This window comes from Heptranchias perlo, chromosome 4 (assembly GCF_035084215.1).
Source record: "Heptranchias perlo isolate sHepPer1 chromosome 4, sHepPer1.hap1, whole genome shotgun sequence".
Classification (NCBI taxonomy): domain Eukaryota; kingdom Metazoa; phylum Chordata; class Chondrichthyes; order Hexanchiformes; family Hexanchidae; genus Heptranchias; species Heptranchias perlo.
The window spans coordinates 96,653,453-96,669,530 of NC_090328.1; the positions used below are offsets into that span (position 1 = coordinate 96,653,453).

The following is a 16,078-nucleotide window of genomic DNA, read 5'->3' on the forward strand; positions in this document are numbered from 1 at the left end:
GACCTCCCCCAACCCCCCCCCACCACCTTATCTGTGCACATCTGGTTTTATGTGTCCATGATTCTAACTTATCTCAACAGTTTGTCAGTGCTATCAGGTCTGTGGTATGTTGACTTATTTAAAACTTATAGAAGCTTTTCCGTAGGAACTGCAGTTTTAAAACAATCAAAAGTCCAGCTGTACACTGGGACCATGGCAACTGCAGTTCATTGCGTCTTTTTGGCTGATGCTGTATCTTTCAAAGCTGTCCATTGTTTCTGAGTTAATGACCAATTCCATATTGCAAAATGGCGCTTAAATCTCATACTTTATTCCCTGCACACATTGCAGTCTTCTCTATATTAGGGAGACCAAACATGTACTGTCCGCTGCTTTGTCAAACAGCTCCTTTCTATCTACAAGCATGACCCTGACCTTCCTGCATTCCCCATTTCAGCCCCTCCTCTTCCCCTAACTCAATCTGTGGCCTTCTGCATTGTACCAACCAAGATCTCACAAGCTTCACAGACAGCATCTTATCTTCCAGCTGGACACTATGCAACCCTCTGGTCTAAACATTGATTTTAACATAATCTAGGCTGACACTTCATTGCAGTACTGAGGAAGTGCTGCACTGCCTTTGGGGTGAGACTTTAAATCGAGGCCTCTTCTACCCTCTCAGGTGGATGTGAAAGATAAAATGGCACTATTTTGAAGAAGAGCAGGGGAGTGCTCCTGGTGTCCTGGCTAACAGTTATCCCTTAATCAACATCCATAAACAGATGATCTGGTCATTTATTTCATTGCTATTGTGGGACCTTGCTGTGCTCTGATTGGCTGCCACATTTCCTACATTACAACAGTGACTATACTTCAAAGAAGTACTTAATTGGCGGTAAAGCAATTCGGGACATCCTGAGGTCGTGAAAAGCGCTATATAAATGCCAATTTTTTCTTTCTTTAATAACTTCAGGTCACTCCCATTTCCTTACAGTTACTCCGATTCAGATTTCAATTTTCTCCTTTATATTTTAGAACCGTTTACTCACCTTTTGTCTAACACCTTTCCACAGCTTGACTGAGGCGAACTTTGTGTATCATTCAATAGTTTACAACCCTTTTTTTAAAAGAAAATCTGTTCACGATTTGTGTACAAGGAGTCAGCATATTTACCTTGTGACCTTTACCTTCCTATCTTTGATTTAGTCAGTTCTATAAAGAGGCAGCACATTTTCCTGTTTGAATTCTGAAGTAGGGTCGGTACATGAAACGTTAACCTTTTCACATGTTGATGGAAATGCTAATATTTCAACAACAATCTGCATTTTCATAGCACCTTTAACGTGAAGGAAAGTAATGGACAATGAGCCAAAGAAAGAGAATTTTAGGAGGGGTGAGGTCAAAGAGGTGACTTTATGGAGGATGTTAAAGGAGGTGAGAGGCAGAGAGGTTTCGGGAGGAGATTCCAGAGCTTGCAGCTGAACCAGCTGCATGGAGGGTGCCAATAGGGTTGGGGTGAAGGGCGTAGAGGATGTACAAGAGGCCAGAGTCAGAGGAATGGTGAGTTTGAGGGGGGAGGGGGTTGTGGGCCTGGCAGAGGTTACAGAAATAGGGAGGGTAAGAACCTTGAAGGTATTTAAACACAAGAAAGGGAATTTTAAATTGGGGCATTGGGAGCTTGTGTCGGTCAGTGAGGACAGAGGTGAGGGCGAGCAGGACATGGCGCAGGAAAGGATATGGGCAGCAAAGTTTTGGAGAAGTTGAGGTTTATGGAGGGTGGAGGATGGGAAGCTGGCCAGGAAAGCATTGGAATAGTCGAATCTGGAGCTGACTAAGACATGGACGAGGGATTCCAGCATCTTCTGTTTTTATTACTGGTGTGAATGTCGATGGAGGAACGTTTTTTGTACACTTCTATCACAGGTACTTCACACTTTTTATACTTGCATGGACTCAATAATGCTCTGAGGCAAAGTATGGGAACTATTGAACTTCCTTACATCAACTGGGTAAGTCTGGTTGTCTGATGCTTAAATGTAAATGTTATTCTCTGTCTGGCATTACATCATAAAATGGAAAGTAACCCGCTGAATAATTAGTGATTTGCCCCACTGATGGGGGGGGGGAACAAATCAATCACATAGGAATGTATTATCACATCAGAATTAGTGATCCCACCACCAAGCACATCATCCCGCCACACAGCTTTCTTAGGAATTTTTTCCTCTACCACGTCCTCGTTCTCTCTACAACATCCTCATTTATTCTTGCATCAAGTCCGTTCCTCGGAACTATCTTGTAGAACCATAACAGATACAACACCTGTCCATTTGCTTCTCTCCACATTGCTGACGTTCCATCTGAGACAAAGAAGAAAGAACTTGCGTTTACATAGCATCTTTTACGTCCTCCAAATGTCCTAAAGCGCTGCACGGCTAGTGAATTCCTTCGAAGTGTTGTTTTGCAGGCAAAGGCAGCAGTTATTTAGCATACAACAAACCACACAAACAATGAGGTAAATGACCAGTTACACTGTTTTGGTGGTGCTGATTGATAAATGTTGTCAGGACACCAAGAGAACGGCCCTGCTGTTCTTTGACTAGTACCATGGGTTCTTTTATATCCACCTGAACAGGCAGATGGGGGCTTGGTTTAACAGCTCATCTGAAAAGTCGGCCCCTGCAACAGTGGAGCACTAAAGTTTCACCCTAAATTATGTGCTCAAGTCTCTGGATTGAGGCTTGAACCCATGACCTCCTGGGGCAGAGGCGAGAGTGCCAACTGAGCCACGGCTCACATTCTACATGGGGGCAATCGAGTATTGATTGGTTGCCCACTTATGCGCTGGGTTAGCTGATCTCAGCTAGGGTGATATGAGAGGGGCTACAATTGGCCTCAGCAATACTGGATTAGGGAAGGGAAAATCAGCCAGGGTTCCCTTTCCTAATCTCAATCCGGGATTCCTGTTGAAGAGGTGCATTTGAGGGCATCCAGTCAGGCCAAAATCAGGTTCACATTTGATCCCCCCCCAACCCCCCCTTAGTTGATCAGCCTGCCAATGCTCTGTTTAAGTCTTGAATATGAATAATTGCCAATAGTTATTTGGACGCGGTACTAGAGGCCAGCTACCACCTGGGGAACCTTACCCCAACAAGTATCGACCACCTGTGGGGAGGAGAGACACTATTGGTGACAATAAGACTAGGGAAAAAAAGTTCAGATGCAGAGTTGATCGTCACTTGCTGAATCAGGGTTGCTGGAGCATGCAGTAGGAATGGGAAATCTGTGGTTGAGTATGCCCGTACAATTTCTATAAATCTTACCGTCCTTCCAGTGAGCACCAAGGTCAAATTCTTGAGACGTCTGTCCTTGTTACAGTAATCCCTGGTTTAATTTAGTGTTCTATGAAACAACAACAATGAAACAGCGATGAGTTGAATCCACTGCCAACACAAACTTCTCATTATATATTTTTCAGCATAAAAAAGAACAATAGTATGTAGTGGTTTCAAGTCTGTAATCTAATCTCAGAGCTGAGGGGCTTGTTATACTCACTCTTGCTTCACTCTCAGACTTCATTATATCTGAGCCATTTAGTTTATTGACTTACAATCAGTTGCAGATAACCATTATTCTCGATTAGTTTAGATATATTTCAAGAAATTCAGTCCATTAAGTTTTTCATAATTTTTAATGGCCATTTTTATTACAGAATGATGTATTCAATAGCTACAAAGTCGGTACGTGCCAGGGAAATGCTTGCTTAACCTTCAGTCATCTCCTATAGAGTTATTTAAGAGTTTTTCCTTCATCTTTAAATTTATCTTTTTGCGGTATTAGACCACTTTGTTCATTTGAAGCACAAAGTCAACCTCCTGCTACTTATTGCAAGTGAATTCTGTCGGAGCCAGCCCATTTGTCCATCATTGTTTGTGGTCAAAACGGTGAAAAATATTCTGTCAGTGATCCAGAGTGTTTGAATGACTGTTCCTTCCTGGACAATCAGCAGAGGTGCTGAGAAATATTCCTGAGAGGATTATTTAACCTTTCAATTTAGAGGGCACAAAGCCACAGTGATTAATGAACTTTCTGATTGCTGCCGATAAGAGGATCTATTTCTTTATTTTCTACAAAAGGATTCCTTCCACTCTCTGATATTACTATAATCTTAAACATAAAATGTGGCAAACAGATTAAAAAACAGCACTAAAGAGTTTATCTCGCCAGCAAACTGAAGCAGCAAATTAAAATTGGTAATGAAAGCAGCCTTGAAAGTGGCTGAGCTGCTGTATGTGGTTTTAAATGCATCCTGTATTTGAAGAGACTTATTTCTCCTCTGCCTGGTAATGACTGCTTTGGTGCACAGTCAGACCAGGCTTCTGTTATCCAAAAATTAGTTGTGTTATCTGGATGACTGCAGACACATATGCATTGCCTTTTCTTACTGCATGGGCAGACAAGGTCGATAGCATTACAAGGTATTTGTGGCAGTGCTTGTTTCAGTTTTCATAGCTGCCAGTTTCTGGCCAGATTTGAATTACAAAGGAAGAAGCTGGCATGGAAATTGAAGGGGGTTATCGGCTGGTCTGTAGCCTCAGAGCACTGTGCTTATTTATGCAGTCCATCTGCTCCTGTAAGTGTGAAAAGGAATCACAAGCTCAATATAAGGCCACAAAGACCAAGATGTATTTAGGATGATAAATCTTTTTAATATATAGAAACAGCATCTTTTAAAAAAATCTATTAAATGGTATCCCTGAAAAGTTTCTTTTATTTTACTGTGTTTTCTCTCTTTTTAAAAAAAAGTATGTGATTTTTGATTGAAAATTACAACTTGAAGGCAATGTACAGAGGTCTGTACCCTGCAGTTATTTCTACAGAACTGGTTACATTTCTTGTGTATAGATCGTTCGTAACTTCAAATTCATGAGCTGTTTGCAAAGTAAATGATTGAATGTGTCAGCTTAAGTTACATAAATTAAATGATTGAATGTGGCCGCTAAGTTGCATATTTTTAGAAATGTATTTGTACCATATCCTGTTTGTTACATTAGCTGTTATCTAGAGAGGTACCAGACTCTTCAATTGACAGACCCTAACACCCTAGTGACATTGAGGTCAGTATTCAGGTCATTCACCCTGTTGATGACAGCGCTTACTGTATATTAGAGCATATGTCAATGTGGTAATGCTATTGTCCTCGTGTGACTCTTACAGTAGTACTTAAGTATTTCAATCATGTCACCACCTTTTTAACCCTTAAAGGACTGCAGCATTTATTTTTTTTGAGCCCTCACTTTAATATGTTCTTATAAGTTTCTTCTGCAGTAAAATTGTTAGGCACCATATTTTTAAGATGCATAAGGACGTACATGTATGGAATAAAAGTTGGTCTTTTGCAGATGTGTATATGGTCCCAATTTGGCTCACAAACCCATATTTAAGACGCAAACCACCCATTTCAGTAAGTCTCATGGACATCCATCTTACATTCATAATAGGGGCCTCAGTATCATTAGATGGAACACTCGTTAGTAATGGAGCTGCCCTGTGATGGAGAGGGATAGAAATAAGTGTGTGATGTTCCATTTCACAGTGGGGTTTCCCTGCCAGCAGATGAACAGAGTGGCAAAAATGGAGTTGGGGGGAATTCTAATGTAAAGTGAGAATCTAAATTAAATATTTTTTTGGCGGGGGCCATGCCTGCTCACAAAAATAGCCAATCTTCAACCGCATTACTCATGGTGAGCCTGATATGATGCACAGTACAGCAGACGTGTGATACCAATGTAATGTGCAATTCATAATATAATAGACCAACCTAACATCACCTTATCTTGGACTTCAGATTTTTTCCCCCAAAATATGAAAAGAAAACTGACATTTTTTTAAAAAAGTTTGAAATTGCACTTTGTTAAAATCAGCATAAAAATCCCCGCGCTTCACCAAGACCTAAAAAAAAAGGCACATTTACCGCAGATTTTACTGATTGGAGAATATTGATCTTTTTAGAGAAAATAAAAATCCTATACATTTGAAATAAAGAGTACAAGAATGTTGCTGATCTCACACCCCTCACAGAGCAACACAGCTACAGCCAACTGCACTGTCTGAGAACACTTGGAACATACTGAAATCTGGGGACGTTGATGCCTGGTTTAAAATCTTTCAATAATTAATTGTTTTATTTTAATTTTGGAGCCTAGCACACCTCAAATGCAACCCTGTCAACACACACACACACACACACACACACACACACTAACACACTAACACACACTAACACATACACACACTAACACATATACACACTAACACATACACACACTAACACATATACACACTAACACATACACACACTAACACATACACACACTAACCTACACATTCACAAACACCACTGTTTGCAGAATACACTATGCACAGAATTAAAGACAGTTTAGCCTTACCCTCTTCAGCTGAACACTTCAGACCCAGTCAAAAGCCTAGGCTCCCACACTCACTTCCTTGTAGTTTTTACCCATGTAAGATCTCAGACCAGCAAATTGGGTCATGAGGCTCAATTTTCGCACCTGCAATCGGGTGCGTTCGTGGCTGGGGGGGCTGCGAAAATCGGGAATTCCTGGGGCGGGTCTGGAGCCCGGCTCCGACCCGCCCACTTCCGGGTTCCCCAGTGACACGCTGACATGCGCGCAGCCCCCGCATGTGGGACTCCCGCCGGCAATTAAAGCCGGCGGGGTACCACTTAAAGTACTTAAACAAGTACTTCAGGTTGTTTACAGACCTGATTGACCTGATATTTTAGGAGGGGTGGGATTTTGAAATTAACTGAGACTGTTTCCCGTACTGGGGGAAACACTCCCAGTTCAAATGGACGCGTTGCAGCCATCAGCCTATGGCAGCTGCAAAGGTCCATTTGACAGGTGCGGGGGGAGGGAGACCTTCACTCATTGCAGGAGGCCACTCTGTCACTTCGGACAAAGTTTGGCCTCCACCACCCTCCTCCTAACAATAAAATTCACCAACTTGCACACTTACCCCGGTGTCCAAACACATTTACTTACCTTGCAGACCTCCTCAGATGTACATCTTCCGGATGGGGGCCGCCGTAGCTGCTGTCATGACCTCCTCGGAGGGTGAACAGCATCACCAGCCTCGCCGTCCACCTCTGACACGTGGAGCTCCACAACACAGTGCTGTGACACATCCACCTGCACAGCAGGAGGGAGGGCAGTGGCAGAGAGAGATGCGTCGCAGAGTGCACTACCCTCGGCACAGGGTCTACAGACTGAGGCTCAGCTTCCTGGACCTCTCTGAACAGCAGTGCACATGGAGGCTCAGAGTCACTCGACCATGTAGTCATGGACATCTGCAGCCTCCTTCATGCCGAGCTGCTCCCAGCTGGCCCGAGCACCGTCTTCTTACCTGTCGCTGTCAAAAGTCACCACTGCCCTCAACAACTTCTCCACATCCTTCCAGGGTGCCACCGGGGACATCGCTGATGTCTCTCAGTCATTTGCACAAAAGAGCCCTGCAAATACACCTACACCCACTCTGCAGTGACACAATGGGTGGCATCAGTTGTGGGTCTTCATAGTGATCCTCAGGAAAGGGCATTATTGCACAAACCAGACAAGATTCGCAAAGACGTGGCAGTAGTGGTGACAATATAATATGTAATGTGAGTTGATCAGAGATTAAATATAAGTAAAAACCATGACAAACCCTCAAACACCCTTGTGCATCCCCTTCATGCTCACGACACGTTTGCCTTACGCTTCCTACTGCACATATGTGATGCATGCCCTGTGGCTGCAGCACAGGTAGTGGCAGGTTGAGTGAGGCTGACCGTGAAAGAGATGCATGAGAGGGTACGTATGAGATAGAGCCATGAGATTGTATGAGGATTGGGTTGAGTGGTAGTGGAGGGGTGAGTACTAGTGAGGTGAGTAAGTGCAGGTAAGATGAGGATGATCTTTGAGTGGGTGTGAGGAGTGATGTGATAGAGTAGTGTTGGCAGTGCAGAAGGAGATGTGGGTTGGGGGCGGTGATCTGGCAGATGGAGTGTAGGGGAATGAGTAAGTGTACTCACTTTGGCTGACCTACTTAGGTCATTGCAGCGCCTCCTGCACTGTATGCAGGTGCGCGATATGTTGGTGGTGCAGGTGACCTCCTCTGCCACCTCGAGCCAGGCCTTCTTGGTGGCAGAGGCAGGCCGCTTCCTCCCGCCAGCCGGGGGAAAGATCTCTGTCCTCCCCCTCCTCCTCACCCCATCCAATAAGAGCTGGAGTGAGGCATCATTAAACCTGGGAGCAGCCTTCCCCTTGGGCTGCTCCATGCTGTAATTTTACTTTTTTCTGCAGCATCAGTCAGTGGAGGACTACCCCTTTAAATAGGGCTCCTCCAGCTGACAGCCTATGTTCGCCCGCTGCGCAGCTTACTAGCGGGAAACCCGGAAGCACAGGTAAGTGGGTCCAATCAAGCTGCAATCGCGTGCGGAGCATCCCGATTTCACTGGGCGCGTTACGCACGCGCCCAGTCGACCCCCCCCCCAGCTGAGAACCCGCCGCCCTGCTAATATTGAGCCCATGGTGTTGGATGACTAGAGGAACCTGATGTTGGGGCCTTCATCTCTGTTGCATTTTGCTTTGATTACGCTCTCCACTTAAATAACAACGTGAAACTTTATTGTTTCACAGCTGCAGTTCTGAAAGATCTACACCGAACAGCTGGACCAGTGAGGACTCTGTGTACATTTACACGCTTCACAAAGTATCACAGAAAGAAAAATCTCGCATTTATATAGCATCACATTGTCATGACATCCCAAAGCACTTCACAGCCCATGAATTGCTTTTGACATGTATTCGCTGTTGTGTAGGCAAATGCAGCATCCAACACGAACAACGCATAAGATGAATGACCAATTCATCTGTTTTTTGGCTGTGTTGTTTGAGAGAAGAATGTTGCCAGGACACTAGAATTCCTTGTTTTATTTAACTCCACCTTCCAGTGGGTCCTTCTAGCTCATAGCATAAATTTGAATTGAATGGGGTTCCAATACGGCAGGAAACTGCAACATCTCTGAGTCAGAAAGTTGTAGGTTCAAGTTGTTTTCTTAATGTTTCTGTCTCATTCTTTCCATAAGTGTCTCCACTTCTTGACTGTTTCTGCTGGCTCTCTCACATGTTCCTTCACTGATGTTTTCAATACCTATGTCTAGAGTATAAAGCAAGATGGAAGACAGTGTGTACAGGGTTGGAGGTGCATGTTCGGATCAGGGCAGGGAGGGAGAGGCTGCCTGAAAGATGCTGTATCATGCGCCTGGAGACTGGAGGAGGTTGGGAGCCTGGGAGAACTTGGAGGAGAGACAGGTCTATAACCAGTTAGGTCAGGGGATAGGGAAACTTGATGTGAAGAGCACTGACTTGTGTTTGGATTCACTGGGGTGATTGGGTTTTGGAACACTGGAGAGAGATGAATTCTGGGGCACTGAGGAGAGATATGCATTGTGAGGGTCAGGTGAGGTCTCTTAAGCAAGGAGATGCGCTCTGAGGATAAATGATCACTGGCACTGAGGGGGCAGATAGGCTCAGGGGATAGAAGAGCACTGGTGGCACTGAGAGGGCAGGTGGGCTCTGGGGCCACTGGGAGAAGATGGGGACTGGATGCACCTAGGGGGAATTAATGTGGACTGGGACCACTGAGGGAATGTGGGCACTAGCGAGATGCATTTAAGAGGGGGATGAGGTCTGAGAGCATTGAAGAGAAAATTGGGATTGGAGGGGCAAGGATGTGGGGTTTCACTGCAGGCCACAGGTGAGAAACAGCAGAATTAAATTGCTGTCTCTGGGGGGAAAGGAGGGAATAAAGTTAGCACGTGCATAATGGCCCACAAATATCCAGAGGGAAGGCCAGGAAAGGAGGAAAATTCAAATCCTAGACCCCTCAGAGAGAATAAATGTCCAGGGGCAAAAGTTATCTGATGTGTTTCCAACAGAATTTGGGGACTATAGGTAAGTTTAAATATTTTTTGCAAGTTATTTAAATTTCTTTGTTACTTTTTTTGGTGTATGTAATTGGCTACCTGCCAAAACTACATGGCCACCGAAAGAAATAGAGAAAAAATGGAACAATTTGATTGCCTCATTTTATGGCAGTTGTGGATTATTAATTGGTGGCTTTGAAAAAAATTTGACCAACTGGTGCTTTGTGGGTGATTGGTAGCTATCCCCACCTTTCTATATTTTAGCGAGCATGGCTGACTTTACCGATAGTGGTTATTTGAGCTAATCTTTGTGATAATTTTCCCACACTGCGGATGGTCACTATGTTTGAGACATTTAATCATGTAGAGATATTTGTCACGTGAATTTGAGTTTGCCATGTAGTTAAGCATGTAGACCGTAATGATAAAACAATTAATATATGACAGCAGAGGTGTACAAATACAGAAAGATAAAATAAATATTTTGACATTTCTATGTCAAAATATTTTTAGATTGTGCTGCTTTATCAATAGGTGCTAAATTTCTCTAATTTTCAAAAATACAGCTAATGTAACCTGGCATAGAGCTGCTTTACTTGTCCTATTGGGGAGTTCTTTGCTGAAGTTTGAATACTTCTTGCACCATCACTCTAAGAACAGATTGCTGAAAAATCTAGTTTTACTCTGCTTTTGATAGGTGTTTTGACAGCAATGGACATTTCCATTGAATTATAATAGTTGAGAGGGAAAGAACTTGCATTCATTACAGCACCTTACCAGGACACCTTAGCAGGACATCGCTAAGCACTTCACATCTAATGAATTACTCTTGAAGTGCAAGTCATTTTTGTTATGCAGGTAAATGTAGCAGCCAATTGTACACAGCAAGATCCCACAAACTGCAGAAGGGATGAATGCCCAGTTAATAGGTTTTTTTTTGGTGTGGTTAATTGATAAATATTGGCCAGGACATCAGGAGAGCTCCCCTGCTTTTCTTCAAATAATGCCATGGGATCTTTTACATTTGTCTGTCCAGGCAAATGGGACGTCAGTTTAACATCTCATCCAAAAGACCGCAGCTTTAGCAATACAGCACTCCCTCAGTACTGCACTAGAATATCTGCCTGGATTATGTGCTCAAGTCTGGAGTAAGATATTAGCCACAAACTTCTGACTCGGGTGGGAAGGCTACCACTGAGCCAAGTTGACATAAAAATGTGTTCCACATGATACCGTAAGACCTATTTCATTACAAGCAGGCCCTTGTTGTAATTTGGTTTCTTCCTTTGCTGAACTTCACATACCAGTAGTAAGATATGTATTGCAGTCAGGAAAGATGGTTTATGCCTGTCCCTTTATGTCACATTCCTGTTGGAACCTGTTTTTCTTTACTTCTCTATCTTAGAAGGACTTCAGACATCATTTTTGATTCTCCCAACAGCCAATAGGAATCACAATTCTGTGTTCCTTTACTGGAAGAAACAATTAAACTCTGCGAAAAAAAGACTGAGTTTTTTGTTTTGTAAAAGTTCACTCCAAAATTTCTCTAGTTTTTCTGATTGATTTTACATAAGTTTCTATTTTCATACAACAACTAATTAATCACACCAAGTGTAATATTTGTCTTCTACTTCACTCTAATGTAATGGACTGTGAATTCACCCAGCCCTTTTATGAAAGGACGAAAGGCTTCAGGGATCAAATAAAGCTTTTAAAGCTAACGTGGCTAATAATAGACTCTGAACCAAATAAACAAAAGGCAGACAATAAGGACAAAGAAGTCAAGCTTTCCTCATTCAAAGGCCACTCGTGCACAGAAACAAATACAACAAATTCAAGTGTTTAACATCCATTAAGGGTTTGCAAAATCTTTCTTGAAGGCTGAAGCAATAGGTTCACCATTGATTCAGCCAAGGGCCAAATATATTTTCAGAGCAATGTACCACCGAGCAAATATTTAATGTGTTCCAGAAAAGCTGTTTGTTACTAGTGGTTCATTACAAGTTAGCTATAAGGCACTTGTGGGGCACTCCAGGCTCATAGTGCAGTAGCTTGATAGCGAAAAAACCCAACTTTTTATGAGTTGTGGAACAAGTTCTTTTGACAGTTCCAATAGAACTAGCAAGCGATTAAAGTGACCACTGATCTGAAGCAAAGACAAATGCCGTCTGTGTATTCTGGCATAAACCTAGGCAGCACTTCTCTTTGGCAGCATGGTCTTATTCTCAGCTATGTTCAAAAAATTGTGAGCAAAATGTATATCTGGCTTCTGTGCAAGAAGGGACCATCCCCTAGTCCTTCCACAGCCAAATTGAGCGAGAGGTCATACTTGTACGTCATAGTGCCTATATCTACAATGCCAGATCTGGGAAGCCAGCCGAGCAGCTCCAAGTAAAGCTTGTTGGTCAGAGACACACTAATGAGATATGACCTTCATTTCAACTTTCTGCTACAAGCTCAGAGACATAGTCTGGCACTCTACATCTCCCAAGTGGTATTGGTCAAATAAGATGGCAGCCTTTTTGTACACCCGAGCTATGTGCACTTTAAAGTATTAGATTGTTACCATAGCTGTTTATCAAAACAAATTGTTAGGCTCAAACATTTATGGAATAGAAGTTTGCCATGCTGTCAACTAGCAAGACAAAATCTCTAAAGAAATCAGAACACTGATCAAGCTATCTGGCTAACCACAGGCGCATGTAATTCTAAGATACCTGCAAGGCAGCTATGTGAAGTAATTCTTCATACAACTTCACCAAGCACTACTCCCAGAGCAGATATGTCATATGACTGAGCACTGCTCAACTCGATAAGTCCTCTCCTAAAACCTCCATCCCTCATCAACAGTGACTACACTTTCAAAAGTCCTTCTTTGGCTGTAAAGTGCTTTGGAATGTCCTGGGGTCATGAAAGGCGCTATATAAATGCAAGTCTTTCCTTCTTTCTTACTCGGAGAGGGAGTTAATGTACGACCAAGCAAAGGGGCAAAGTAGATTAATTGTTTTTTGATAGTGGTCATCAACAAGGACAGAGTAATATTTAGACTACACTTACACCCAAACTTAAGGACAGTTATATCTGAATTCAGTCAGGCTCAGGAAATCAAAGTAGCATTTTTTTTACACTGTGCAAAACTCTGGAAGAGAATACAGGTTCCGTCTCGCGAAATAAACGCTGTTCATTATTAGGGTTTTACTTTAAAATTAAGAAACAGTGAACGTCAAGCAGGAGGGGGAAGGGAGAAATGGAGAGCATTAGGGTAGAGAACCAAAAGCGCAGTCAGAGTTTTGAGAAGGTTTTTGAAAACAGGGAAGTAGGTGGCAAGGTGAAGGGAAGTAAGCATTGAGTTCCAGACAGTGGCAATAGCTGAAATTGTGGCCACCAGTGGTGGACTGGGGGACAAGGAAAAGACTGGTGTTAGAGGAGCAAAGGATGTGTGCAGGATCGATGAGACTATGGTAGGATTTGAAAGCGAGGATAAGAATTTTGAAGACAACCTGCTGGGCCACAAGAACCCATGGAGCTCAGAGAGGACCAGTTTTGGGGGGTGGTGGGGGGGGAGCTATGCAGGTGAGGATGCAGGCTCTGGCAGTTTGGATGAGCTGAAGCTTGCTTAGAGTTGAGGCAGGAAACTGGCTAGGAGAGTATTGGAGAAGTTCAAACTTCAAGTTAATGAAGTTATGGAGTTGGTTTTCATCAGATGGGTGAGATAGGGGTCACAGTGGAGGTAGTAGTAAATGATTTTGGTAATGGAGTGGATATAGGGAGGAAGCTGAGCTCTGGTTTGAGCAGCACGTCAAGATTCTGCACCTCCTGACTCAACTTAAGGTGGGGGGCCAGGGTGGTAGTGGAGTCAGAAGCACATTGGTGCTAGCAAAAACAAAAAAGTCAGTTTTGCTGACAGTTAGTTGAAGGAATCTTGAAGCCTTATCCAGGTTTCAACGTTGAATGGGCACTTGGAGAAGGTAGCAATGACCTCACTAGCAACAATGGAGGAGGTAGAGCTGACTCTCATTAGCATACACGTGGAAACTGACTCGATGCTTCCAGATTATATTGTCATACAGAGCAAGTCAATGGCGAACAGGAAGGCATGGACCGACATGACCATGAAGGCAGCAGAGGAGAAGCTGTTGGAGGCAGTATAGTGCCTGTGTTGCAAAATGTATGAGCGGAACCAGGGAAGTTCAGTGCCATGTAGGTGGTCTGCAGAGGAAAGACATTGAAGACGATGGTTAACGATGTCAAAGGCAGTAAAGAGGTCTACTCTAACATGGACTAGTAGATTGAAGATAGACAGAAAGCTGTAGTCACAGTCATATAGGATGTTGTTTATGAGTTTCATCAATGCGGGCAGGCGAAAACTCAAATTGCAGAATCTCGAACAATAAATGGTAGGAGAGATGGGAGTCTAGTTGCCAGGCAAAAAAGCCTTACTGAACTTTGGAAAGAAAGGGAAGGTGGAAGAGAATGGAGAGTTTACGGTAGGAGTCTTGGAGAGATAGATGATAATGGCAGTCTTGAAGGCGGTGGTGACCGTGAAGAGAGAGATATGCTGATGATGCTAACTAGCATGGAGTTAAGGAAATGAAATGGGGAGGTCAGGAATTAGGCAGAAGGGGAGTCATGGATGGATGAGTGCTGAGGAGGTAATGGGGGAGAAACAGCAGTTGAGGAAAGGAGGGAGAGGTAGGGACAATAGGGAGTCAGCGGCAGTAATGCATTGGCCTTGATTTGCACGCATACATTGTTTGGTAGTGTAGTGGTTATGTTACTGGACTAGAAGTCCAGAGGCCTGGACTAATAATCCAGAGAACATGAATTCAAATCCCATCAGGACAGTTTGAAAATTTGAATTCTGCAGTCTCACACCAACCTGGTTGACTCTTGATTGCCCTCTGAAGTGGCCTAGAAAGCCACTCAGTTGTATAAAATTGCTTCTAAGAATACCACACAGACTGCAGTGGTTCAAGCAGAAGGCCTACCACTACCTTCTCAGGACAACTAAGGATGGACAATAAATACCAGCCTTGCCAGCAATGTCCACATACTGAGAAGGAATAAATAAAATAAAGAAATTCTTCAATCCCTCACATTTAGAGTTTGAGATGAGGGGGGACTGATGAGTACTTTGAAGTAGAGGAGGAAGGAGCTTGGAGCTGTATTTGCTCTCCAGAATAATCTTGGAGAAATAATCAGTTTTGGCCAAGGAGAGGAAGCCATGGTATAGCTGAACATGATCCAGTTAGCCAAGCCTGTCGATCCCCCAAGTACATTCAAGCTTACAACCTGCAGGTTTGAGGTGTGGGATACTGTCCAGGATCTGCGGGAGACAAGGGTGTCAAAAGTGGTGGCATAACAGTTGTAAGAAAGATTAACAGAGGAGTCAATGTCATAGTGCATGGCAAGCCAAAGGCGGAGGAGTTCAGAATTAGATAGGTTGCTTGAGAGTTCACTGGGGCGGTGGGGAGGGAATTTATCCTGGGATGGAAATTAACAATGGAGGAATTTATGGCACTGAGTAGGAGAGTGGAGATCCTTCTCAACAACAGATCTGTGAGGTACCCAGGCCACAGGAGATGATGAGATTAAGGGGGTGGCCATGTGCGGGTAGGGGCGTCGATGTGGGTGAGGTTTGGGGAGGAAAGCAAGGCAGGGAAATGAGTGGAAGGGGGAGAGGCAGTTCAAGTAAAGATTAAAATCACCATGGTTGCAAAGGTTGAGATCAGCCAAAAGGGGGGAGATTTGAGTGAAGTTTACTGGGGACCTAGGAAGGGCAGTAAACGAGGAAGATCTTAAAGGGGAGATGAGAGGGTTGGTATAGGGCGATGTGTTTGAATGTAGAGAAGGAGCCAGAGCAATAGAAGGATAGGCCAAGATGGGATCATAAGATGAACGCCACGCCACCACTGCAGTGATTTGGGCGGGGTCCATAAAGCCAGGCAAAGCAATTTCGGTGAGGGAAATGGTCTCCCTATTGCAATTGTTTCTGAGTCACCTCTTATCTGTTGTACTGCTTCTTGATAAATAGCTTTTGATCACAGTTTACTCCTGTCTTAATGATGTGATGTTATCAAGGTTTCTTCCACTCTACATACGCATGCCTAT

The 16,078-nt window shown here is 43.6% G+C and overlaps 1 protein-coding gene across 1 annotated transcript in view; it reads left to right on the forward strand.

Moving 5' to 3' along the window:
• Positions 1 to 16,078, forward strand: part of zcchc7 (zinc finger, CCHC domain containing 7) — a 241,829-nt gene that overhangs the window by 196,753 nt on the left and 28,998 nt on the right. The window lies entirely within an intron of this gene.